General features: G+C 40.7%; 1 protein-coding gene across 7 annotated transcripts in view; it reads left to right on the top strand.

Annotated features, from left to right (window-relative positions):
• TAFA2 (TAFA chemokine like family member 2) overlaps positions 1 to 27,372 on the top strand; it is a 202,533-nt gene that overhangs the window by 46,618 nt on the left and 128,543 nt on the right. Inside the window, exon 1 of one of the 7 annotated variants that reach the window (XR_009745957.1) lies at positions 3,447 to 3,496. The exons of the other annotated variants lie outside the window; for them this stretch is intronic. The gene's annotated coding sequence lies outside the window, so the exon portion shown is untranslated. Of the gene's footprint in view, positions 1 to 3,446; positions 3,497 to 27,372 lie in introns of those variants that run through there. 7 annotated transcript variants of the gene reach the window in all.

Below are 27,372 nucleotides of genomic sequence, written 5' to 3'. Positions count from 1 at the left end.
GGTTTCCAACTGTTATCTTTCTTAACAAAAGGTGTTAAAAAAGCTTGCTGAATGGCATGTCCAGCATAGAGGGTGAGACAATAATTATCCTAGTTTCTAGGAAGGTATTTTAAATACCTGTGAACAGGAATGACTATAAACTGTGAAAGGTCTCTTGCTAAAAAGTATTTCCACTTGAATCATCTACAGCCCTTCTGATTTCCACCCTTTGGCCTCCTTCCAGTTGAGTGAATATCCTAGCCCCACACCAGGGAAAGCTTCACACTGTTCCATCAATTTCTTGTCAAATGATTCTCCAGATAAAATGTAACTGACATTTTTTTCCATGGCCTCTTTTTCACCCTGTCAGGACAGTCAGCGCAGCAATGAAACCATCAAGCCGGTGGTGTGGAAACACACCACGTTGGTGTTTTTGGTAGCACATCCTTGTTTTAGGGAGGCACGTGGAAGGGACACCTAGGGATAAGGTTTTTTCCACATCTTTTCCTGGGGAGATGGCGAGGGCAGTGAGGGAGGCCGTCTGCAAATAAGGTCTAATGTCTCCAGCATGACCATCACATGGAAGGCCTGACAGAGTTTGGGCTCTTCCCCATGTTTATCATTCCCCACCATGCACCTCATCATTCACTTTATATCATCTGACAACACCTCTTGGGGAGAGCTGTTTCCATCAGTGCTCAGTGAGAGGGTTGAGCAAAGCATGGACAGCACTCAAGGCCATGTTAATTTTATTTGACATTGCCAGTTTATGCTGGGCATTGAATATTGTCCATCCTGCTTATTGCTCCACTGCCCAGTTTAATCTCCTGTTTGTCACTCTCTGGTGTCACAGAACCACATGGACTAGACTCTGGGGATTGTGGAGGTGGACATGCCACCTCCACATTCAATGATGAATTCATTGTTTTGCCTGGTGTTGTCATTAGTTCAGGCTGTGGTATGCTTTCAGCTGGATCTGTTCAGCTTGGTTAACCTGTCTCATCTGTGACTCTCCTTTGTCATAAATGACACCTGCTCCAACTCCTTCTTGCACTTCCAGGGCTTAACCTTTAATTTCAAACTAGAGTTGAAGATGTTGTGAAGATATGGTGAAGAGCAAAGGGGGGAAGCTTTTTGGTTGATAGCTTTTTAACAAACAGCAGGATCCGAGAGGAAGGTTTTCTCAAGGACTCTAAGTCACATAATCCATCCTGGCCCAAGACAGGATTAACTGAACCTAAAGCATTCTGGGCCACCTCTGTGCAGCCTGTTTGTTCATGAAAACTTGCAGAATTTGGGTTGGCTTTTACCACAAAAAATATTCTTCATGCCAACAAAAGGAGAAAGGCGAACAGCAGGGTGGCCTTGGGTAGTTTAGAGTGAAATCTGAAACTTTCAGGTATGAGACAAGTACTGAGTTACTTGCTTGACTGAAAAGTTATCCCTTTATTGTGGCCTCTAGAGGAGCACTGGTTGTGGCCATAGCTGAATCAACATGAGAGCTTCGGGGCTGTGAGAGTTGGAAAACAGTGGGGTTCCCCTGGTGCATGTGTGCCATGGCCCTGCCGGGTGAATGGGGGCCAAGCAGAGCTGAAGTGCTCTTCCTCCACTGCAGTTCCTGAATCCCTGCTGCTCCAACCCCTTTAGGTGGTGGTGGGGAGCACACCCATTCTTCATGGACCTGCCCCTCATTCCCACCAGTCCCCATTTTGGAAAATCCAAATGGTGTAACTGCCTCTTGTCGCCTTTCTCCTGCCTCTCTGTGTCCTCTGCTTTTCCAGATGTATTGGGGTGGGGGTGTCCTCTAACCCAAGGATTGCCTAGCTTTCCTTGAAGCGGTAGCAGTTTCTGGGTCTCCAAAGAAGTGAGGTGGATGGAGAAGTCGCAGGAAATGTTAAACAGATTTATGCAGCACTAAACTGCTGAATTTTGCAGGAAGGGAAGAGCTGGAGGATGAGGGTAAACAAGCTCTTCTCTCAGCCTGTGTTGTCAGTAAATTTTTATAGAGTTGAGATTTATTCTGGTCTCAGCCTCATGTGGCTGTCTATAGTGGGGGCAGGATGCAATAACCTGTTTAAATAAAAGCCTTTTGGCAGCGTGTAAAGCCACCCTTCCTTTTTTAATCCTTAATGAATGTTTTGTCTTGTCATACCACCCCTCTGTTGTTAGCCCTTTTCATCTGCATGATCCTGTGCATGTTAATTTTTCATAGGGGAAGACATTGGGAGACAAATATTTAGTCAGAACTCCCTTTGTTTGGCAATGTACAGAACTGATGTGTCAGTTAAGAGAGAAAAACATTGCAGCTACCAGTGCCTTGCTCATATTTCTGTTATATATGTTTTTTTTAGGCGCAGTCTTTGCTAGCTGATTGATGTTTGTTCCTGAAGGCAGCTAGAGGAAAGCCCACCCAGGCATTAGGGCGTTTGGTGTGTTGCTCAGGCACATGCCACAGCATACCCTGCTCCCTCCTGACAGCCTGGCCTGGAGGCAGCATTGGGGACAGCTGGGGAGGGCCACAGAGCAAAATGTCTAATGTGGTATCCCAAGGTCGCCAAGGAGCGGTGTGCGGTTCCTTTTCACTGATCTCGAGGCCGTGCAGGGAGTTTCTGTGAGCTGGCAGTTGCAGAAGTGATTTCTAACGAGTGCAGCCTTTTTCTGGTGTGCAAACACAGGCTGGGTAAAAGGGAGATGCTTAAGAATTAAGGCAAGCTGTACTGCAACAGAGGAGCAACAGAGAGCTTTCCTTGTGAACGCTTACGTGGTACTTGATATAATACAGGGGAAATGCATGGAGCAGCCAGAGCTGTCTGGCTGGAGCATCTTCAAACCAGGAGTGATGTTTGTACATAATTAAGTCAAATCTGCAATGTCAAACGCAATGAGAGATGTTGATACGTGCTGTAACATGCTAAGTGGAAATCTGAGATTCGGAAATATTTTCAGTGTAAAGTAGGACTGCGTAGTGTAGGCATACTCTGTTTCTCAAGACACTTGGAAATTATGGCATTTCTTGGATGTTTATTTCAGATTTTCTGAAACCAGAGAATCAGCAGAGAAATGGTGTAACAGAAGGAAATGCATACTCAAGGAGGAATTTAGTGAGAAAAGTAAAAAACATTGGAAGTAAAAGGGCTTGGTATTTTCGTAAGAAAATCTAAACAGGATACCATTGGAGGAAGGTATGATTGGCTTAGAAGAGGAGAATGCATGATTTTTAACAAGATACAGAAGGGAAGGTAATTTCAAATTAAAATCAGCACTGTGCAATGCAGAATTACAAATAGAAAACCGGCAGGAAGCATCCCTATCTGTTGAAGTCTGGAAGGAAAACCATTAGGAAAACTGACATCCCAGTGATCTTTTAAATCAGCTCTAGGCTCCCGTAAGCTGAATTAGCAGACATGATGTGGAAGAGAAAAAATAGCAAGTTCTGATTAACCTGTGCTGGTGCTTTTTCTCAGCCCCACCTCCAGAAAAGATCTAGCAGTAGGGTTAGGAGGCATCCTCAGCAAGTGTAACTAATTTGTTTACTCATTTGCATGATCAGAGAATCAGGTTTACATACAATGTGTGCATGCAGTGCTTGTGTGCGTATATAAAATAACCACTCCTTTTATATGACATTGATTTTTCTCACAGTTTTATAATGATCACAGCTCTTATTCCTGGCAAAAAAAAGTGTGCCTTACAGAGAGTTTGACAGAATAACTGTGTCAAATAAGATTGATTGCAAGGAATATAAATGCAGCTGTCTTTACTCACACAAAAGTAAAGACTTAAAAGAAGTGTTTACAAACTCCTTTTCCTTGCTTTCTTGCCTGACCAGGGCTCAGAGCCAGCCAAAGCCTCCTACAGACTGAAGCAGCTGCAGAGGCTAAATGAAGTTTTTGGGTGAACACTTTAAATTGAAGCTGGCTAGAGGGTTCATGAAGTAATTTGAACTCTCAGTGTGTGGGTATGCAGCATATAGGTAACAGTATTTTACCCGTTATCGGCCTTATCTATGAGCTGCAGTATCTTAGTGGTCTGCATGCTGCAGCATATACACAGCCACAGTCACTTTGAGGTGAAGCTGTTCCAGTATGGCCTTGTCCATGGGTCACAATGCCTTCAGAAGTAAGCCTACACCAACATGGCCTTACCCCCATGGCTGCAGTCCCACCAGGGATGTACCTGCTCTGTCAGGGGCTTACTCATGGCCACATGCTTTGAAGTGCTCCAGCATGACTCCATGCACAGCCACAGATGCTTCAAGGTGTGCTATCTGTCACGTGGACTTATCTATAGACAGAGATGCTTCGAGGTGTACCTTCTCCAGCATGGTCTTACCCTTTCAGAGGTACAGCTGCTGTGGCACAGACACAACCACGACCACAGACACTTCGAGATGTACCTGCTCAGTGTGGATTTGCTCACGGCCAGAGATTCTTTGTGATGTCCTGCTCCTATATGGACTCACTGACAGGTCACAGTCCCTTCGATGCGAGTTCACAACGGAGTTCCAGCCTGTCCGGTACAGCAGCGCAGAAACAGCAGCGATGCCCCAGCCATCTGCCAGCCCAGGCACATCACCGTTGTGGTTACCAAAACGTTCCCAGGCACAGCGGAGTAAGATGATCAGCAGTACAGCAGGCACTGAAAGCAAAGAGCAGCCACCAACGAGCACTAGACTTCAATTTACAATAAGGCAGGCAAGCCCCATGGCAAGCACAGAAGCCTCTCAGTTAACAGCTGAACAGCAGTAAATTCGATCTAGCAGATTCCAGTCAAACCTGTCATTATCTGGAATGATTCGAGCCCCACGTTGGGCACCAAAAAGGACTGCTGTGGTTTAACCACAGCTGGCAACCAGGCACCAACAGCCCCTTGGTCACTCCCCACAGTGGGATGGGGGAGAAAATTGAAAGGGTAAGAATGAGAAAACTCATGGGTTGAGACAAGGACGGTTTAACAGGTAAGGCAAAGCTGTGCATGCAGGCAAAACAAGACAAGGAATTCATTCCCCACTTTCTGTGGGCAGGCAGGGGTTCAGCCATTTCCAGGACAACAGGGCTCCATCGTGCACAATAGTTACCTGGGAAGACAAATGCCATCACTCTGAGCATCCCCCTTTTCTCCTTCTTTCCCCAGCTTTTATTGCTGAGCACGACATCATATGGTGTGTTTTGGTCAGCTGGGCTCAGCTGTCCTGGCTGTGTCCCCTTCCAACTACTTGTGCACCTCAAGCCTGCCCACTGGTGCTGTGAGAGGCAGAAAAGGGCTTGACTATGTGAGCGCTGCTCAGCAATAACTGATAATGCATTCCCGTGTTAGCAACGCTGTTTCCATCACAATCCAGAAGATAGCCCCATGCTAGCTACTATAAAGGAAATAAACTCTATTCCAGCCAAAAACCAGCACACATACATGCCTGTATTTTCTCAGCTATGATATCTAGAAATTTTTAATACTTGACAAATGTTTCTGGGATTTAGGGACACCTGATAATGCTAGCCCAGACACTCTTGCTCCAGCTGCTGCACATCAGCATTTCATAGTGGTCTCATCTGGGATTCTGGACATACAAACGTTCTTATTTGGAGCTTCTGAACATGTGTGCTGTGTGGTAGAGCCATGTGTTATTTGACACTTCTGGAAGGTCTTCTGGGCCTGTACCATCCATGCAGTTTATGCATGTGCAGTAGCTCTGATCCATCTCAGAAGCCAAAGGTTTAATGTGCATGTGCTTTACACTGCACAGACATTTCAGCCTGAGAAATTCTGTATACGGAGCTTGATTCTGTCCCCACTGGGGTCCTCATTCATTGTTGTCAACTTTGAGGGTTAGACTCAAGCATTGTACTTTTCCTGGATTGGAATATGGGTTTTTTCTTTTCAGGTTAGTCTTTAATTTAGTGTGGCATGACAGTCCTGGACACTCGAGTTTTTCAAAGAAATTGTCTTCAGTGTAGCTTGTACATTTATTTCTATAACTGGGTCATTCCTTCTGGCCAGCACCTTTCAAATGCTTTCCTAACATAAAACTGATCTCTTTTTCTGGTATTTTCTCACATGACGTAGGTGCTGCCAGTAATAAAAAGCATTATCTTCTTCCCACTCAGCCTGTCCTTACTGGCTGCGTTTTTCTTGACCTGGAAAGAAAATACTGAAATAAAAGGATAATTCTTTAATGAGTTAATGTGCTGTAGATTCATTACTATTTTTGCAGAAATTATTCTCACTTCATTAACTTGCTCTCCCCCACCCATTTTTTATAAGAATTATTATGAAGCCAGAACTTGATTAGTGCTGCCTTTGTCAATTCAAGTTATTAATGATCAGTTAATTCTCTCAAGAAATCTATTTTTACTGTGGCACGATTCATTTTAAGCCATTGAATCTCGTGTTTAAACATTTTAGTACTTACTTTTCAATTATGTAGTCACAGTAAAGTAGAAAAACCTTAAATACTTCCTTAAAGGTGACTTATGAAACAGGAATGATTTATGTCTGATTTTCACAGCTCTAAAAATAGTGCAGAATGTTACACACTGTGCGTGATGCAACTCACGTGCAAAACAAAGAGAAATAAGTGGGATTCTAGTCTTAACTTGGAAAATCACTTCTGTAGAGGAACAGAAATAAGTGACTTCTTACTTAAGAAGTTTATTCTTTCTCCTCTAGTAGTAGAGAATTATGAAGGTGATTTTCTTATTAATAATAGAAGGCTTGTTAACATTTTCATAGTGTTTCAAGAAACCTTTTCCTTCTAAAATTTGCATATAAGAGTATCAATTTTATTTCTAAAATGATCTGAGCTGGTACATAAAAATAAATGTACTGTGCTAGAAATGAGTGGAAATTTAAATATGGATCAGTGGGTACAAGATGTAAGATGAAGTAAATAGGACAGTTGCTGGTTGGGTTATCTTTTTCTTACGTTTTGTGGAACTACAGTCAAGAATAAATAACTAATATGTGCTTTTTGGAAGTTTGAGATTGCCCTATTTACACTTTATATACTGCGTGTGGATGTTGAGAAGAGAAAGAACTGGAGCTCACTGCAGGATGTGAGTGAGAAGACACATTGTCTCCAGGAAGTATTCATATGGCTGTAGGAGCAAACCAGGCAGTCTGGGGAGGAACCAGGACTCATGTTTGAGGGGAATATTTTCTTACCAAGCCCTTGCACTGCAGTGCAGAAATAGCATCCTGCTATTTCTGTCCCAGGACTGTCTCAGGAAGATACCTTACAGATGAGAACAGTTGGCAGTGTCTTTGCTCACAGCACTATGGTAGCCAGCCCTTTAAGAGGAGGAATAGAAACGTAATAATGCCTGGAATAGTCTGCATGAGACCCACTACCACTTAGGCAGCCTGACTGAGTAAAAGATGCAGAGACAGAGCTCACGATGCTTCAGAAAGCCCTGTTCTCCACCCTTTCTCTGGTGGCATCGGTGTCATTGAAGTCTCACCACAGCTGAAATCTCCAACTAGGACTCTCTGGAGTCACTGCTTTAGAACACAGGGCCCTCAAGCTCCCTCAGCTGGCTCTGTGTCCTTTTGTTTTTATCTCATACTGGCAAATTAAATAAGTAATTAAGTGCATATTTTTAGTTGCTGACTTACAGGATTAGATAATGAAAGGTTGCATGTTGTTTTAGGAGATTGTCTGCTTGCTGCTGTTGTTAAAAATACTTGATTTCCACACTTTTTTTCAGGGCTTCTCATATTCCTTCTACAAGTTACATGCTCACAATTTCACCTCATAATTTTTCACGAGTTAATACTCAGCATTAAGATTATTCTGCTGGGCAGATTTGTTGGTCTGGTAAGGAGTGACTTTGTAAGTATTCTCCAGACACGGAGAGCATCATTTATTCAGTGGGCTGATCTACTGCTATTATTTCATTTCTGTCCATTGCCTGCTGACTGTTGATGTCAGATTTGTAGATACACCAGCCAAATTTACAGACTTCACTTTCTGCACCAGCTGAACTCCAAGTACTTACATAATCCGCGCCTACTGTTCTGTGTGGCTTTTTTTGCTATTCACATGCAGTGTATCTAGTAGGAAATTTCATTTGCTTTGTCAAAGTAAACACCAAGTTTCCCATTGAGAATTTGTTAGCCAACTAGACTCCCTGTACAAGTAGCATTTTTGGTGGTATATTTGTTATTGCACAGCAGTGATAGCCAGTATAATTTTAAATTTCCAGGGTTTTATGTAAATCCATTAACTGCATCTAGGCAAACTTACATTATGTTGTCACTTTTTGACAACGTAGTGTTAAAACCACTAGAACTGGGTTGGCTCTTTCTGAATAATGGTTCCATTATGTAACAGGGCTCTGGAGGTTAGATATACTGAACGGCAAATGCTTTTTCTTTCTTAATTCATTTCTGTGACATGGTTAAATAGACTGTGTGCTATCTGAACAAATTCAGATTTTCCATGTATTCCCAATCGGGTTTTATCAATAGCTACTTATCAGTACTTTTTAACTGCTTCATCACTTTCTTTCTAATTGTTATTTGGGATAAAGTTGTTCCATGTTCAGGATTTTTCTTGATTCTGTCTCCTTTGTAATAGTCTTTTTTTTTCCTAATAATATTTTAAAAATTATCTGTTCTTCCCCTTTTCCAAAGATTAACTCATTTTGTTTTTATTTTCTCTTTTCATTTCTCTTGTGGATACTTCACAACTGTCCATATCATTGTCTATATAAATAACTAGTCCCCATTTTCAGGGGGGTTTCTTTTTATTCTCAAACCTTCAATCAATTTCTCTGAACCTGAGTCAGTGTTGTTGAGCACTTACAGAGTAAAATCCTGTCCCTATTGAATTCAGTGGGAGTTTTGTCATTCATGTCAATGACTTCAATGCTTCACTCACGGTTAACATGCATTAGGTTTTAATTATAATGCCTTTTAGGCACCTCCAACCTTATTCCTGCTTCATAGCTTTTAATTACTTCCCAGTGAGCACACTATTTACTCCTCCTAATTCCACTCAGCTTGATTCTTCAAAGTGCTCCCTTTCTTATTGCTTGTCTGTATGCAGGAGAAGGATGATACCTTAGGAAAATGTAAAGATAGCCAAAAGGGAATTATGGTAAACATTGCGCATTCCTTTTGCAAATCATTCTGTGAAGGCAATATTTGATTTTGATGGGCTTTATGGGAAATGTGGACTTCTGCATGCCACCCACTGAAGGAATGGAGCCTTATAGAGCACAATTATCGCACTTCAAGCACAAAGTGGCAACCTGTTCAAGAATAAAGAAAGGAAAAAAAAAAGGTTGTCTGTTACACACATTGTGGTCTTAAGATAAGGAAATTCTAAGCTTTTTTCCCCTAGGGAATACACAATAAGTAAAATGATTAATAACAATTGCATATCAAAGGCAGACAAACTGAATTTATGGTCAGCTGTTGTTTATCACTGTGTTGATGACAATATCATGTTCACCAAAGTACAGTGGCTTTGTAGTATTTATTGGCTTGTTCTTTTTAACCTATTGGATACTGGTTAGACAATTTTGCTAACTACATTAATTTAAAATTTTCCATGTCCAAAGAATTCATGGCCCCATAACCTCTATAAATGAAATAAACCTGAATCACTCGTATTTCCTTGTGGCTTATCTACAGTTCTGAAATTGCAGATTAATTAAACTAATGAGAAAGAAGAAAGAAGAAAGAAGTATATCTGTGCATCTCGTGATTGTGTGTCTCATTTCTTACATAGGACAGTACCTGTAATTTGCTGCACCTCGGAGAAAAAGTCCAGGTGTTACTGGTTTCTGTATTCTCTGACCTCCAAAGCTGCTGCTTCTTTGCTACATGAAACAATGCTCTGTTGGGTCATGCAAAGGACAGAAGTTATGGTGCTAACTTTCTCTGAGCAAGATGTTCTGCTAAGAAACAGAACTACTGGGAACAGCAGCTCAGTATCATGACCTCTGGCTTTATGCTATGACTTGCAAAATGTAACTGGTCAGTAATATCTGTGAAGAACCTATATGTGCATCTGCAGATCATTGTATTAAACTATGTAAATGCATGAGTTTCTTACATGATGGAAGCAGGTGGAGTGGAATGCCACGTCATCAATCAAATGCTAATTATGTAAGACTTAGAGTGTCAGTATACTTCTTCAGGAGTACCGTTTAATAAAAGTAGTAAGAGCACAGGGTTACTTGTAAGTGTGTAAGCAGAATTAATGGCATTGACATGTAGTCAGATAATAAGTATAATAGTCACAGAATTGTAGAATGGTTTGGGTTGAAAAGGACCTTAAGATCATCAAGTTCCTCCCACCCTGCATGGACAGGGACACCTTCAGCTAGACCAGGTTGCTCAAGGCCCTATCCAGACTGGCCTTGAACCCTTCCAGGGATGGAGCATTCACCACTTATTTGGGCAACATGTTCCAGTGCCTCACCACCCTCACGGTAAAGAACTTCCTTCCAACCTAAATATCCTCTGTTTAAGTTTGAAACCACAACCCCTTGTCCTGTCAATACATCCCTGATGAAGAGTCCCTCTTTGGCATCCTTGTAAGCCTTGAGGTCTCCATGCAGCCTCTTCTTCACTGAAGTTATGTTCTTTTTATAAAACTGAGAAGTTTAAAAAAGTTTTGTCAGGATCAGCCCCAAATAATTGAAGACTTATCTGAAATCAGCATATATTTTTCAGGCTTCAGAATCCAGCAAAGTAATTCTTGAAGAAATGTTTATTGTGCAATGATGAGTGCTGCGATCCGCTTCATAGAGTTATTTTTTCTCTCTGAAGCATTGCTGGTGACTAGAGTCCTACTGCGTGCATCCATTCCATCGTCATGGGGTGTCTTGTCCCTGTCCTGTCCACACACTGGAAATAGAGAACACAGCGCTCTGACAGTTCAATCTACAAATAGTACTGACAACAAACAGGGGAAGATAACTTGCTTAGTAGTGGGCAGGGCAGGAATGCATTCGCATTTTTTTGTTACTGTGGCTTGTGTTCCCAAGCTAATTAGTTTTTAACACAACTAATCTACCCTTTGTCTTTTTGTCTTTGCAGAATTTAGATTTTGACAGTCTTGAGCTGTACATCAATCACTTTGCCTCTTAAGTACTAAAACGTCAACTTCAATATTCTGAGATTTCAGCTTCCTCTTTTATGTCTTTTCTGATGGGTAACACTAGCTGAGTCCTCTAAGGTGAAGTAATTCTGTAGTAACAGGTAGAATTACATCACTGAAGAATTTGTAGATACTGTTGTTTTTCTGACGGCTATTTAACAGCGTTTTTATCTTTATTCTGTAGTCTTGGTATAGGTGGCTAAGTATCTGCATCCATCCCTTCAAACCCAAGGAAAGACAATCCTGGTTTGCTTGAGGCCTGTTTCCTGGTACTGAGGCCCTGGCAAAGAAGTCTGAATAAAATGTCATGGCAAATGGATGAGGGTTAGCACTTAATGAAAACAGGGGAAATTTAGATTGGGTATAAGGAGGAAATTCTTTCCTGTTAGGGTGGTGAGGTGCTGGAATGGGTTGCCCAGGGAGGTTGTGAATGCTCCATCCCTGGTGGTGTTCAAGGCCAGGTTGGATGAAGCCTTGGGTGATATGGTTTAGTGTGAGGTGTCCCTGCCCATGACAGGGGGATTGGAACGAGATGACCTTAAGGTCCTTTGCAACCCTAACTATTCTATGATTCTATGATTCTATGTAGGATTTGAAAGAGGTCCAAACCTTTTCAGATGACACCTCTTTTATAGTAGATGTAGTAAGTGACACCGGAGTAGATACTTCTCTTGGCAATGGAAAGAACATTTTTCTCACTCAACAGTTTATATTGAGAAGTTGTCTTGTCCCTCCCTTTTACATTCTGTCTTGGTTTTTGGCCACCAGCACAAGAAGAGCAGTCAAGAGAAGTTTGGACTGTGCTGCTGTGGCTGGAACTTATTGCTGCTCTGTTTTGCTTTGTGGAAAGCAGGTTCGTTTCCATCTTGGTGCCACCATGTAGAATAGAACCTACCCCCCAAAATCTTGTTTGCTTTCAATAAGCAACACTTAGGTTTCTTTTCTAAGTGTTGCTCATTCAGCTCCTATGTAACAGGCAAGAATGTCTTCTGAAGGAAAAAAAACCAAACACACACAAAAACAATCTCAAACAGACAACTCAATAAAACTGGCTCCTGACAGAAAGCACTAATGTACTACCAATGTACTTAGCTACAGGTAGCACTGGCTGCTTTGGGGAGCAGTCCTCTGACTTTAAAATTCTTGTTTGCCTCTTGGAATGTCTTTCTGGTATCTCCTGTTGCTGTGTGTGGTAAGGCAAGCAGCACACCCACTGTCTGGAGCAGATGTGGTGGGGCTTCTGGGAAATAGGAGACTTAAAGCTTCTGGATGTGGCTCTTTGCTTTAAAGAAGTCATTTGGTCCTCCATTGCCAGCTGGTCGAGACTGTGCTCTGCATATGGGGGAGCAAGGGGAAGCTCATAGTACAGTGGCTTGTTTTTGTCAAAGGTTTTCTATGCACTTTCTAGAACTTAGACGAACTCACTGCTGTGATTGTTGCCTTCTGGGATCTGAGGACTTTGGTATACTTTCCAACTAATGGATTGGCTAAGAATTCTTAAGAGTGGGAAAAAATATTTATCTATTGCAAAGAAGGAATTTGTTGCACAGAGGTGAGATAGGGCAGCTATAGACCAACTATGTCATTGAGTCTAATCCCCTGCAGTTACTGAGGACTATTACAATTATTACAACAGATGTCCTGTTCAGAGGTTCGCAGAACAGCTGTCTCATAGGATCTGATGTTTGCAGAATGTCTGCCACACAGTCACGTCATCCACCATGAAGTGATTCCTACTGTTCTGTGACAAATGCTAAGATCAAAGTAGTGAGAGGCCAAGAAGAGACAACTACAGTGTCACAGTAAAAAAAAATGAGAGAGATTGAGGGAATTGCCCATGTCCTGTCTCTGAGATGACAATAATTTCACCAGCTACAATTCCTGGATGATCCCAAGAGCCAATCACGTTGTCAAAAGTCTAGCTGTTCTGTAGGAAAAGTTTAAATTCCTTCTGATGTGAAATCTGAGGGTCATTTGAACTTGTAGTGAAGAGGTAGCATCCATGCTCCTGGATCCTCTTGATCTTCTTCTTACCTGGGGTAAACTCCAGTGCTTCAGGGAAAAAGAATAAATAAATGAAATTAAGCTGTCCCTCAAAATGAGTCCACAAGAGCAGGACCCAGCTCCCTTGATGTGCAGTGTTTTAACTTTCCACCACCCCTCTGCTAATATAGCATCCATCTTCATTAGTGTGAGCTATCTGTGGTTGAAAGCTGTCAGAATTACCTAGCAGCGCAATTTCATTTGAGAAATTACTAATATCAGCTCTTTCGTACTGTTGTTCCAAGTCTAGATCCTTGTAATGAAATGAGAAAAAACTTGTTGGCAATGTCAGCACTTTAGTTTATTACTTGTTTGCATTTTTTTCCCCTGAAATTTGTGAAGCTGTGTGCACTAAATTCCGCTTGCAGAAATGTATTTTCAGAAAATGATCTAGAAGAATATTTTGAAGTAAGGAGTCCCATTTCTGTGCTCAGTGAACTGGGACACTACTGCATACATGTAATTCCATATACGGCATGTCATTTAACGTAATACTTGGTTCAGTATCCAATTTTCCTCTTGCATGCTAACAAAACAGTATATTAAAAGAAGCCTGTTCTGTTTTGTTCATTAACGTTTTGAAAGCTTAAGTACATTGAGGGATGTTTTGTGTAAAGTGTACACTGAGGGAGATCTTTAAGATTAAAATAGGTAGTTCTATGGCCTGATGAAGTCTTTTTGTTAAATTCGGTTCTTTTAGTAAAAAAAAAATAAAACTTAAATATGTTTTCAAAATCTAGTATTTATTTCTGTTTGTCAAGTCAGCAAAAGACGGTTCCCATATTGATGGCACAGCAAATGAGATCACGTTGTAGTGAAGCTGCAACTTCTTCCTATAATTGACATAGAAATGACAGCTGTGATGACTGACAATGTAAAGCAAGGGTTTGTTCAGGTCCTTGGATGATATTATGGTATAGGAATGTGAGTTACACTGATGTAAGACCTCTGATAAGATTCAGGAATACCTAAGGTTAGTAAAACTAATTAGTTATATGTTGGGTTCCTTTTTCAGTAACGGGGCCTAATCAGGTGTTTTGTGTGTGTTTTTTATAGTTTGTGATCTTGTTCCCTGTCATATTAACGCTGCTCCATAGTAAGAAGAAACATTAATTAGCACATAATTTACAGCAGGAAAAGCAGAGGCTTGGGCAGTTAATAAAATTTAAGAGATGATTTTATCTAGACCTGTTTGTGGGATTTCCCAGTACTGCATCTTTATATGCACTACTAAAAGTACATTTTTACTCTCATTTCAGTTTATGCTCTATTAAAAGTGTCCATAAATAATTATTTTGGTGCCTTTCAAAATCTGATCTAAGGTGTATGAGGCAGTGCTCAGAAGCTTTAAGCAAAAAGACAGTACCAAATTCAGAAGGTCCAGTTCCAGATGGATAAGTCATACACGTCAGTGATTCTGTGGTCTCCAAAGATACCATGTTGCCTAGTATATTAAAAATTCTTTAGGATAATGTTTTGTCCTAGATTTTTAGGAAGTACTGGGGAATTTCCCTGTCTTTCCCACTTGAAGCATGATTTTACAACTAACCCTTTAGTCACATTGTCAATATTTTTGCAGGAAAGAGGACCCCAGGTGCCACTGTTGTGTCTATTGACACGAGGGAGAAATGCCCCTGGTTTCCTATCTTTGTGATATGTCACACACGCTGATGCAACCTGGGATCCTGTGAGCAGCTAAGCGTGGACCGGCCCTGTGCCCTGGCAGCAGGGACAGCCAGGAGTCTTTGGTCTGTTTAAGCAGGGGGACAACCATCGGATCAAGGGAAGGGATTATTTATCTCTATTCAGCACTTAGGCTGCATCTAGATCCTGCATCCAGTTTTTGTCCACTCAGTGCACTAGAGTGGGTCCACTGGAGGTCCATGAAGCTGACTGGGGTCTAGAACATTTGTCCTGTGAGAAGCTGGGGAGCTGGGTATGTTCAGCCTGGAAAAGAGATGGCTTCAAGGGGAGCTCACAGCTGTCCCCCCATAATTAGGGGGATATTAGCCAAGAGACAGGTTCAATCACTTCACAGTGGTGCATTGCAGGAGGACAGAAAATGACGTAAGTTGCAACACGAGGTGCTCAGGCTGGATATAAGGAAAGATTATTCCTGTGAGAACAGTCAGGCAGTGGAGCAAGTTGTCTGGAGAGCCTGTGCACTCTCCATCCTTGGAGGTTTTCAAGACCTGACTGAATAAGGCCTTGCTGTGTGACTTTGGGCCTGACCCTGCTTGGTGAAACAGGCTGAACTGGAGATTTTCTGAGGTCTCTTGCAGGCTGTCCCCTCCGAGATGGAGTTAGAGGTATGCACAGTCCTTACTTTGACCTAGAGCACCTTTTTCATCCTTTCCAGGACTAAAAATTGTATCAGTTGCTTATTTTAAAACACAATCATGTTGTTGGTGCCATTTTATGTCACCTTTTGTTGTTAAGACATTTGCCTAAGAGTGGGAGACCTTATTTCATGTCAGTGGTCTTCTCAGGCTGAGGATGTTCAATGTCACGTCTCCATCTTCCCAAGAGACTACCTATATCCTCCAGGTTGCAGTCTGCATATACCATGCACATTCTCTCTTCTTGAAGCAGTGGAGCTACATAGGTGAGAATGAAAATGCAGGGGCTGGAGAGAGAAGTGGCAGAAGTGGATGAGATTTGCAGGTGAGTTAACACCGCAGGAACTGTCTGTTTGGGTTTAGTCCTGGGTTTCAGGCTCTCTCTCTGATGCTGCACCTGACTTTTATCTGGTAGCCATTTATTTCCACATATATAAGCATTAATGGAAGAGAAATCCACGTCTTATAGACAAAGTAAATATCTTAATTGCTCAGGCAAGGAATTACGCTTGCTTTTTCACTTTCTCTTTTCCCTCTGCTTTATTCCAGTCCCCATCAATCTTACACTCCTTACTATACAGCTGGAGCAAAAGGGATGGAGCATATCCTTTGCATAATTCCCACCAATTCCACAAAAACCTGTACTCTGAGGGCAAGAGCCTTGTCCCTGAAAGATGGGTATACGTTTGTATTTTCTCAGGCTGCTGAAGTCTACGAGCCCATCCACTTGCTGATACCTCCAACTATGGGGCAGTACGAGTCTTTTCCTGCTCAAACTGCAGGTTTTGGATACAACTGGTTATGGCTCTTTTGCTTTGCCAAGTTTTCTACAGTTACTGTGTATTAGAGTTGCTACAGACACTTCCCAGATCACACCTCTGGTAGGAGCATGAATGCTGTCTTTATGGAAGCCCTGCTCCTGTCTTGCAACTTGCAGTCCAACTTAGAATTTTATATCCTGGGTTATTTATGGTGACCAACAGTGGCTAATGGCAAGGCTGTATGTCTGTAAGTATTGCTGATTTTGATCAGGAAGGACCCTCTTCTAGAAAATACGCAATGTTCTTAATGTCTTCAGCAAAGGTAATCTCCACACCCAGTGAAGCCACTGAAAGGCAGCCAGTGGTTCATCTTCATTTGCAGTTGTCAATCACTGCTCATGGCTTCAGCCCCCAAGAAATCCATGGGGCTGTTTGTTTTGCTTAGGGAACAGAATATCACCATTTATTGAGAAGTACAAGGTGGAAATAGTTTCATTAGAGGGTGTTAAATTTTATAGTTCCTTCATCAAATGTGTCAGATTAATAGGAAGAAAGTGTTTTAAATAGTTGGCTTTAATTAGAAGGATGGAGAAGTCTGCCAACAACAATAATGTGTTTTTGGTGACCAAGTGTTGAAGTAATTTAGAATTTATTCCATTTCTTCCTAATTATGTTCTCATTTATTGAAGTTTAATCTATTTAGAAAAGTACAAGTCCTAATGGTATGCTTCACAGAGCACAAATTATGTTGCTGGATTTTAAAATCATTCTTTATTTTTCAGTCTCTTCGTTTTGCTATTACATTCTGTAATGCTTTTAGCATCATTTGATACATCTGGTCACAAAGTGTCATGTTGCTCTTAGATTTACCAGTTGGTAAGTATTTGCATCTGTTACAAAGGCTCCGTTTTACAGTCTCTGTATCATTGCCAAGCTGAGACCTTGATCAGCAGTAAAGATACGGAGATGCTGATAAATGCTTTTGTCATCTCAAGGACTGATTAGTGTAATTCACTCTTTTAGGGACTTTCAGCCCATGCTGTTAGAAAATTGCAACTGACACATTATGCTGCCACGAGGATTCTCTTCAAAATGAGATTATTTGAATGTATTGCATTGATTAGTAAATAAAAAAAATCATTACAATTTTCAGTAGAAAAAAATCATATTAATTATTACATGTATTTGGGGCACCTTACAGCATTACTAATATGAGCTTATCATGTAATCATTTTGCTGTTCTGATCTTTCCCATAGATCATCCAATTTACTCAGTTGTCCTGATGAAGTCTATTAAGATTTGTACATCATCAAAAGAGTAAATTATCTATTGATATTCTCTAAGTAGAATTTGTGTTGTTTTTCAATCAATGTGGAAATGCTTTGTATTTACTTGAACATTTGAATTGCAGGTTTTCCTATTCCTGTTTTCAATTTGCAAGTGTGTAATTATGGACTTGGATGCGTCTTCCTGAAAGCTAGTTAATCACAGAGTGAAATTCACCAAATGACAGTCCAGAGTCAATGATAATTTTGAATATTAAAATTTCATAGAAGGTATTGTGTTATTTTTACAATTTTCTCCAGCTATTTGCAATTTTGACAGAAAAAAAAGAGAGAAATCTCTTTCTTTGTCTTCTCCTGAGCAGATCTCCTTTTCAGTGTTACATAGGTGAGAAAATCCTGTTTTCAGCTGTCCTAAGCAGAATAATCAGAGTGGTTTTAGTGACATAGGTGATAGTGCTAATGTGTTTATGTATGCTGTCAGCACTGTCTAATTAACAACCTTATGTTAGTGAAGTCTTTTTCCCTGTAAGAGGAAGCCTGAACCTCTAAAAAGTAATTTTAAAAGGTCAGTTTCAGAGGAAAAACAGCTCATGTTTTTTATTACAATGACTAAATGAAAGCTTTCCATTCTAGCAGATTCTTGCTTACCTATTTTTTGGTGACAATATAATAAAGGTCTACAGCAAAACACAGACTTTGGAAAAGTACAGAAATTCCACTCCAGTGGATCCACTGGATCAGTCATATTTCTGACAATCTAGATTTTATCCTGGGCTGTATAGCATTTCATTTCATTCTACTGTGCCTAGGGAAAGCATCTTCCAATGCATTCACTTGCTATTTGAAACACTTTTTGATCAAAGAGAATATACAGGCAGGCTGGCTCCGGAATGTGGGAGCTGAGACCTGGTTTGCACTGAATAACTACTGATAGGCTTTTTTTCACCTACCCCAGTTAGGTGAGGATCCAACAGAAAAATGTGGCAGTTTATTAAGCCTGTTGCTTGTAGAAGAGAGATTCATTATTTGCACTGAAATGAAGAAGGAAGAGGAGTGTAGAAGCTGGGTTTCTCTTTGAGAATGAGACTCAAGAGAAAGGGCACAGGCTCAGAGCCACACTCGGGAGATGAGGTGTTTCTGTACAGATTTCTCTTCCAGCTTAAAGCCCTGATACAAGTTAAAGGATTTTCTACATGAGATGCCAAATTAGCCAAGAAGGACTCTAGAATATTTCCTTTTTGTAACCTGGTTTCTAGCCTTGTAACTCAGGGGTTGAATTGTCTTGTTATAATAAGCATGTTCTGTTTTGTGAAGCACTGTCAGAGTCTCAGGCTGATAGATGTGATACATTTTCTCTCCAGGGTTAATTAATGTATATAAAGCAGAAAATACAGGTATTTTCATCTGCATAGTGGTATATAGATGTGAGATGCAGAGAGCTTGGAGCCTGGGTTATGTCCCCTTGGGGATGTGAAGATGGGTTAGCTGAGCCTGGCTGCGGGGCAGAGCCAATCCCTGCTGCTACTAGTCCTGTAAGAAACTGGCATCAGAGACAAACCCTGAACCACTGCAGTAAGGTCGACAAAATAACTTACTTCAAACTAGATAATCCTCCAAACATAATAGGAGGATTTTCTTCTCTTTTATCAGACTTACTTAAAACTTACTCCAGAAAGTAAAAAGGCTCCTTGGGGACCCTTTGACTGGGTGTTTGGTGCTTCAATGCTTAGCTGCATTTATATTTTGGGCTTTAAATTCTTTGGGAGGAAATAATATTAGTTTACAGTAGCTGTGTGCTATGTGCTTTTCCTGGAGTTTAATTATGATATTTACATGAAGTCATCTCTTCACTAGCAAAATCTCCTATTTTCCAGCCAAGTTAATGTGGAGGTTGGCCTATATAAAAGCTGTGGGATTTGAGCTGAGGACATCATGTTTCGCTGAATGCCAAGATGTATTATCATAGATTTATAATATGAATTATTCATCTCGGCTCCACCTTGGTGTCCTGGGTTCATCTGTAGCAGTCATTCTTTTGCTTCTTAGTAGCTGGTGCAGTGCTGTGTTTTTGACTTTCAGCCTGGGAACAGCGCTGATAACACCGATGTTTTTAGTTGTTGCTCAGTAATGTTTACTCTGACCAAGGACTTTCTGAGTCTCATGCTCTGCCAGGGAGGAGGGGAAGCCAGGAGGAAGCAGAGACAGGACACCTGACCCAAACTGACCAAAGAGGTATTCCATACCACAGCACGTCATGCCCACTATATAAACTGGGGGCAGTTACAAGGAAGGGCTAGATCACTGCTCTGGTTGGGCTGGGTACCAGCTGGCAGGTGGTGGGCGGTTGTATTCTCTTCCCTTGTTATTTCTCTTATTATTATTATTATTGGTGGTAGGAGCAGTGGTTTGTGTTATACCTTAGTTACTGGACCGCTCTTACCTCAACCCATGGGAGTTACATTCTTTCGATTCTCCTCCTCATTCCTCCAGGAGCAGTGGAAGGAAAAAGAGGGGGAGTGAGTGAGCAGCTGTGTGGTTCTGATTTACCGGCTGGGCTTAAACCATAACACTTGGTCATTATCTATTTTGGGAAGATAGTGTTTTTTGATGTGTTTGTTTTATTGTTTACTAAATTAACAGTATTCCTGAAACCATAATTGTTGAAATAAACAAGTTTTCATATCCCAACATCTTGAAAAGACAAGTCTTTCATTTTAATAATTGTTTAGAAGGGAGGGATTAAAAATAGAAAGAGTTTCTGCATTATAAAGTTATTTTGTTTTGCTTTATAAACTCAGAAAAAAACATCTTCAAGTCCTCAGTAAGCCTATCATATTCCAAAACGTTGATGTTGCTGAAATCTGTTAATGTTTTACCAAAATTCTTGAAAAAAATTGTCTTATAGCAAATATCTGACATTGCTCTAATTATTACAAAATACTTCATAATTTTCTTCCTTTATTCTAAGAGAAGGTAACTTAACTCCAGTACTGTGGCATCCTATGTGAGGAGGTTTTGGTTTTTTTCCCTCACATGATACATTTAAATAGTAAAATAATATGATCCCTTCAAAGGGATTTCTGTATATTCTGTGTATCCTGTATAAATATATACAGGATAATCATTGTAGAACTAGTTGAATTTTGTCTCCTTTAATGGACAATCTGATGGTGTGTTCAAATAAACTCTTCTTTGAGGTCTTATTTCTTGCTGTTGTCTGGCTTGCTAAGCTTCTTAATCTCTGCTTCAGTTCGTTAGACAACGATGTGTGTTTCCAATGACAAAAGCTGTAAGCTTGACTTGTGCTGACAGTAGCAGTGTATCAGTCCATGCCATTGTCGCTCCTTACGTAAGCTAATGAGGCAGCTGAAGCAAGAGCAGAGGATTGTGGCCATTAACTTTTCTTTAGCATGTCCAACTTTTTAGTGTTTAGTCTTGGTAGAACTTCTTATATATTGCAGTTTATAGCATTGAATTAAGGAGATAGGACCTTGCTCTGATATGCTGAATCTCAACACTCTGACTATTGGAAAAAATAGGTAGGGAATTATAATGAAAAAAGAGGTATGCTTGCAGCTGTGTAACTGAAATAAAATTCCTCTTCAGCTTACACAGCATCAGTGGTGCTGAGAAATCAGTTTTGTGCTGATAAAGGTCATGTTTCCAGATGGGGAAAAGAGTTAGTGTAGTAGATAATGTGCAGCTGCCCCTTTTTATGGAGAAATCAGTTTGGGAGGGCTGGTTCCCTAAGCTGAGGGAGCAAGTGTGGCCTGAATTTTACTTTTCCACAGTTCTCTGAATCACTAAGAGGTTATTCTTACATCGTCTGAATGTAGAATAGTTTTCGTGTAGTTGCTAATGCCTTTGTAGATCTGATAGGAGTCTGTTCTGTTTCACTCAATGTTGAGATTAATATATCTCAACATGCATATATTCAGATGTTTAGAAATGTATAGCATGAAGCTGTGGGCTTATTAAACAGCATCTCTTTCAGTGTGTGTTACGAAAAACCGTTGGACAATATTCAGCTATTAGTTCTAATACATGAGACAACATGTTATTCTAAACCTGTACTTTTTACTACTTGTGAAAGAGTAAGTCACCTCTTGGGGACTGGCAAAAGCAGACAAGCTGGATCCCCCTCCTTGTTCCAGGGTGGTAGAGTTGGATCAGCATTCTTCAGCAAAGGGGTCTCATGTTTTCCAGTTCACTTAAAGCTGTTGAATTTCAGGGTATGCAAGGTAGTATAGATGCTTTTGCAGGTCTGTTAAGGGTACAACAGGACATGAGCAGTCCCTGTTTCTAGGGCTGGATGGTTTTATGATTTGTTTAGTTTTTGATTTGGGCTAACAGGGTTATTATTGTGCTACCTTTTTTTTTTACAGTATTATATTTTAATTGATATAGAAGCACCTTATTTTATAGTAAATAGAGTTACCATGTTTATCTAATGGTCTCCAGATATTCCTATATCAAGTAAATGCAGTTTTCACTTTGTATGTGCCGAGCAATCATTTGGATCTCTATGTCCTTGAAGTAATTTTTTTTGCATCCATCATTTTTGCCATTTGTTATACACCAGGATTTATACATGAACCATGGCAACCTGAGTGCTGTGAATGTCATTGGTCACTATGAAGCAATGGGGTTAGGAAGCTTGGAACTTTTAATGGAGTTTTAATTTCTTTCTCAGTTAAAAAAAAAAGTATTTAGATAAAACCCCAGGGTTGTGTTTATGAGCTATTAAACAAAAATTCATATAAAATGTTCCTGCTATTAAAAGTCTCAATGCTACAGCGTAAGCCCTGGGTAACACGGCTCTTTCATAGGACCAGCACTTCAGAAATTTCTCACCTTCCTTTTCTAAGATGATCCCATGCCATCAGACCAGTCTTCATTTATCCAGTTTTAAATGTTCATTTTAGAAGTTGTAGGTGTGGGTTGGGAGTGTAGGTCTGGGAGTGTTCCTACAGAAAAAATAAGTTGGTGGGGTATAGAACAGCCATAACATCAGAACATCCCCTTCCATTTTCTTTCTTGAAAAGACATTCCTGAATATTTGTGTGTCTGTTGATCTTGAATAAAGCAATTCTGGAAAACATGATTAGTCGTAGGACGGCTATGAAACCTGTGACATGGAAAAGGTTGGGAGGCCAAAGAGATGTCAAGCTTCTGAGTTAGCTAGCCCTTTATTAGGAAGTGTACAGCAATTCATGATGATGTTTCTATATATACCTTAAAAATGAATGAAACCAATCAAGAGAAACAGGTTTTAAACAGATCAATATAACATACTGCTCTTTTAATGGAGGACAAATCCGAGACAAAGAAGATAGGTAAGTCATAGGACTAATTTAATGCTACTTTAGATCCAACCCATTGGGGGCTCCAGAATTGTTCCTATAGAAATTTTGTTTTGTAATATTTTTGGGATCACAAATATAACTAGTGTATAAGTCTTGAATCTTACTTCATTAAATATTTGCTGCCTCATAAAAGTCTATAGATGAAATGGTTAGAAAAGCTCTGCTGTTCAAAAATTAAAGCTGTCCAGAATATTTGGTGGGACGAGTGCATGAAAACTATTATCTCCTAAATACTACAGTTTGACTCTGTGAAGCAAATAACTATAATCCAGTGGATAAAATGTTATTTCAAAGCATATGCTAAAAATGTAAACAAATAAGGAATAGTATGAGAAAATTTCAGGATTGCTTTATTTATTTGTGACTGTTTTTTTTCTAAGGAACTCATGCACCAGTCATTTGCAAAACCTCACAGTTGGAGTCTAACTTTGCTTGTATCCCATGAAACCCCTTATTTGCATCATCTCTTTGTGTGAGTATGGGCTCACATGGAGGAATTTCCGACTTGTTAGTAGAGTTAGAGTTGACATCTAAGCAGGGGATATAAGTCATGGTTTAAGCTCAACCAGCAACTAAATACCCCCCCCTCGTCATGGTGGGGTGGGGAAGAGAATTGGAAAAAAGGTAAAAAAACATGGGTTGAAATAAGAACAGTTTAAGAATTGAAACTAAGTAAAATATAATTAATAATAACAACAACAGCAATAATAAACAACAGGAAATAAAAAGAACGTGAGGAACAAACTCCAAGCATTGCACAACACAATTGCTCACCACCTGCTTACCAATGCCCAGTCCATTCCCAACGAATGACCGGCATCTCCTGGCCAACTCTCCCCAGTTTATATACTGGGCATGACATGCTGTGATATGGAATACCCCTTTGGCTGGTTTGGGTCACGTGTCCTGTCTCTGCTTCCTCCCATCTTCTTGTGCCCCTCCTCACTGGCAGAGCATGAGAGACTGAAAAGTCCACGAGTTAAAGCAGGCACTACTTATGAACAACACACACATCGGTGTGTTACCAACATTATTCTCAGACTAAAGCCAAAACAGCCCTTCAGTTACTAGAAAGAAAATTAACTCAATGCCAGCTGAAACCAGGGCAGTTACATTTTTTTTTAAAGGTACAATTTCTTGTGCTCAAACATTAGCTTATACTTAGCTTCCTTGTATAGAATAATAATCATGTTCCAAATACAGTTTTGACTGATCTTAAGTAATTTACAGTTCCTTAACACTTATTTAAGGATGCTCAAATCTTTGGTCAAATATATCTTGTATTAAGAGAACGCATCTGTGTGAGAGCCAGGAATAATCCGTTTCTGCAGCCCAGGTAATCATCTGCCACAGCATATCTCAGTGAATGTTCATGAGATTGCATTAAGTTCTTGTTATGATTTTTAAGCTGTTATTTACAGCAGTCAAAAGTGTGATGATAGCCATTTTACACAAGGTCCTTGCTTTGGCAGAATGAGCTAAAATTATATTATGAGGTAGCTGCAGAGTGTCATAAGGATGAGGGGCAAAACCACTAAATGAAATAACAATTGATTTTTGTGATGAAGTAATCTCTTCTGGAGTTTAAAGCATAAGATATTCTTTGACTAAAGCACTCGACTGGGACTCAGGAAGCAAGTCCAAATCTCCCAAATCAACAAATTTATTGTATAGTCCTTAATGTAGGAGAACATTACATGATGGGGGCAACTGGATAATCAGGCAAGATCCATAGTACAGCATCCTCCCTTTAATTGATTCATTTCTAGGGAAATGCCTAATTTCCCTGTTCTTTGACTCCTCTGCTGCAAAGCAGGATTAACATTTTCCTTCCTTATATGTGGGAGGATGTTATTTTTAATTATAGCATTATGCTCAATAGAAGGATGCTCAATAGAAGGATGGTCTGTTACACGCCCGCCTGATCAAGCTGAGTTTGAACAAGTCAAACACATGTTCTACTCTCAAATACATTCTACTCTCTGTGCCTACTCTCTATAGAAACACATTCTACTCTCTGTGACTTTTACTGAACTAATGGTTTTGGGTGGTAATTCTTAATTCACCCATGAGTCTTGCTGTATATTCAGAATATGAGAACAGCTGTACTGGGTCAGTTCAGCCTGGGCTTCCTTAGTGGATGGAAACCGATGTCATGGTTTAAGCCCAGCCGGTAATTCAAAACTGGCGCTCGCTCATTGCCCCCTTCTGCCTCCCCCTGCTCCCAAAGGGATGAGGAAGAGAATCGAAAGAATGAAACTCTCACAGGTTGAGATAAGAGCAGTCCAGTAACTAAGGTATAACACAAACCACTGCTGCTACCACCAATAATAATAATGATAAGGGAAATAACAGGGGAAGAGAATACAACCGCTCACCACCTGCCAACCGGTATCCAGCCTGACCAAGCAGTGATCTAGCCCTTCTGCACGAAGCCAACTTCATGAAGTTCTTCATGATGCCAACCTCATTAAGTTTAACCATGTCAAGTGCAAGGTCCTAAACCTGGGTCAGAGCAATCCCAGGCACAGCTACAGGTTGGGCAGAGAAGAGATTCAGAGCAGACCTGCAGAGAAGGACTTGGGGGTGTTGGTTGATGAGAAAATGAACATGAGCAGGCAGTGTGCGCTTGCAGCCCAGAAAGCCAGCCACATCCTGGGCTGCATCCAAAGGAGCGTGACCAGCAGGTCGAAGGAGGTGATCCTGCCCCTCTACTCTGCTCTTGTGAGACCTCACCTGGAGTATTGTGTGCAGTTCTGGTGTCCTCAACATAAAAAGGACATGGAACTGTGGTAACAAGTCCAGAGGAGGGCCACGAGGATGATCAGGGGACTGGAGCACCTCCTGTATGAAGACAGGCTGAGAAAGTTGGGGCTGTTCAGCCTGGAGAAGAGAAGGCTGCATGGAGACCTCATAGCAGCCTTCCAGTACCTGAAGGGGGCCTACAAGGATGCTGGAGAGGGACTCTTCATTAGGGACTGTAGTGACAGGACTAGGGGTAATGGGTTCAAACTTAAGCAGGGGAAGTTTAGATTGGGTATAAGGAGGAAATTCTTTCCCGTTAGGGTGGTGAGGCACTGGAATGGTTTGCCCATGGAGGTTGTGAATGCTCCATCCCTGGCAGTGTGCAAGACCAGGTTGGACAAGGCCTTGGGTGGTATGGTTTAGTGTGAGGTGTCCCTGTCCATGGCAGGGGAGTTGGAACTTGATGATCTTAAGGTCCTTTCCAGCCCTAACGATTCTATGATTCTATAACTGCCCCCAGTTTATATACTGGGCATGACGTGCTGTGGTATGAAATACCTCTTTGGCTAGTTCGGGTCAGGTGTCCTGTCTCTGCTTCCTCCTGGCTTCCCCTCCTCCCTGGCAGAGCATGAGGCTCAGAAAGTCCTTGATTGGAGTAAACATTACTGAGCAACAATTAAAACCATTGGTGTTATCAGTGCTGTTTGCAGGCTGAAAGTCAAAAACACAGTGCTGCACCAGCTACTAAGAAGGAGAAAAATGACAGCAACCGCTGAACTCAGGACACCTGAGGAACAGCAGAGGACAGGGCAGGCTTTCAGAGGTCCTCCTGTTGGTCCTCCTGCATTTAGGAAAGTTTTTCTGAGTCAGAGGTTGCATCTTTGTGTTTAATAAACTGTGATAGTTTTCTTGCATGAGTTCACCTAACTGAACCCATATAAAATTTACATATCTTGTGACAGTGATTTCCATAACTGTATGCTATGCGCAAACATTGCTATTCGTATTTCTTTTTAACTTTGCATTATTTCATGTGATGTTTCTTAATTAGCATTTATTTATTATGGAAAAAAACCCCAATGGGTGATAATTCCCTTTTGCCATGGCAGGTCCATTGTTCTTATATTTTACCTGCTATTTTTCATAAAATCATGCATTTAATTCCCACTTTTAGTTTCACTGGAGGGAATAGAGCATTCAGGAACTATAGAATACTATCCTGTTAAGCTGCATAGCTTTTTGACACAACAGAGGCAAATGCAGTTTTAATATTTCAGTGGGTGAAAAGAGAGAGTTCAAAGAATGTAGGCAAGCAATGATGGAAATATGTTGACAGTGCATGAAATCTCTGATGTGGATTGCCTTATAAAATAAAATGATTTTTCAGGGATGCAAAGGGGGCTGTTAAGACCTCCAGTTATAAGCTCTCAGGGGAAAAAAAGTCATTCTTTTGGTTTTAGCAGTGCTCCCCAGCTGAAAGAGTGGTGGATCATTTTTGATAAATATCTTGCAGTGCAAAGAACCATAACAGATGCTGGTAATCTGCACTTTTTTTTAATGATTCTTTATTCACCCTTTGCAAGAAATTAAAATAGATTAATGGAAGGGGGATTTTTTAAAGAAAGGAGCAGAATTTTGAAAACAGGGCTGACAAAACCGGTATTTACAAAGTCTTGTAATATTTGTCAATGAAGAGTAGAGTATTACAAACTTTTTTGATGCCTTACTGAAGAATTACTTGC

Source organism: Pezoporus flaviventris, unplaced genomic scaffold (genome assembly GCF_033815535.1).
Source record: "Pezoporus flaviventris isolate CSIRO_AGI_PZ_B2104156 unplaced genomic scaffold, CSIRO_AGI_Pfla_v1 ptg000045l, whole genome shotgun sequence".
Taxonomy (NCBI): Eukaryota; Metazoa; Chordata; class Aves; order Psittaciformes; family Psittacidae; genus Pezoporus; species Pezoporus flaviventris.
This window is presented reverse-complemented; position numbering and strand designations above follow the sequence as displayed.